The sequence below is a fragment of the Mandrillus leucophaeus genome, unplaced genomic scaffold (assembly GCF_000951045.1).
Source record: "Mandrillus leucophaeus isolate KB7577 unplaced genomic scaffold, Mleu.le_1.0 Scaffold597, whole genome shotgun sequence".
Classification (NCBI taxonomy): domain Eukaryota; kingdom Metazoa; phylum Chordata; class Mammalia; order Primates; family Cercopithecidae; genus Mandrillus; species Mandrillus leucophaeus.
Window position 1 is genome coordinate 1314644 of NW_012106441.1, and position 655 is coordinate 1315298.

A 655-nucleotide genomic window follows, 5' to 3' on the forward strand; every position below is an offset into this window, starting at 1 on the left:
ATCAATGAATCCAGGAGCTGGTTTTTTGAAAAGATCAACAAAATTGATAGACCGCTAGCAAGACTAATAAAGAAGAAAAGAGAGAAGATTCAAATAGATGCAATAAAAAATAATAAAGGGGATATCACCACCGACCCCACAGAAATGAAAACTACCATCAGAGAATACTATAAATACCTCTATGCAAATAAACTAGAAAACCTAGAAGAAATGGAAAATTTCCTGGACACTTACACTCTCCCAAGACTAAACCAGGAAGAAGTTGAATCTCTGAATAGACCAATAGCAAGCTCTGAAATTGAGGCAATAATTAATAGTCTACCAACCAAAAAAAGTCCAGCACCAGAAGGATTCACAGCCGAATTGTACCAGAGGTACAAGGAGGAGCTGGTACCATTCCTTCTGAAACTATTCCAATCAATAGAAAAAGAGGGAATCCTCCCTAATTCATTTTACAAGGCCAAAATCATCCTTATACCAAAGTCTGACAGAGATACAACAAAGAAAAAGAATTTTAGACCAATATCCCTGATGAACATCGATGCAAAAATCCTCAATAAAATACTGGAAAACCAAATCCAACAGCACATCAAAAAGCTTATCCACCATGATCAAGTGGGCTTCATCCCTGGGATGCAAGGCTGGTTCAACATAC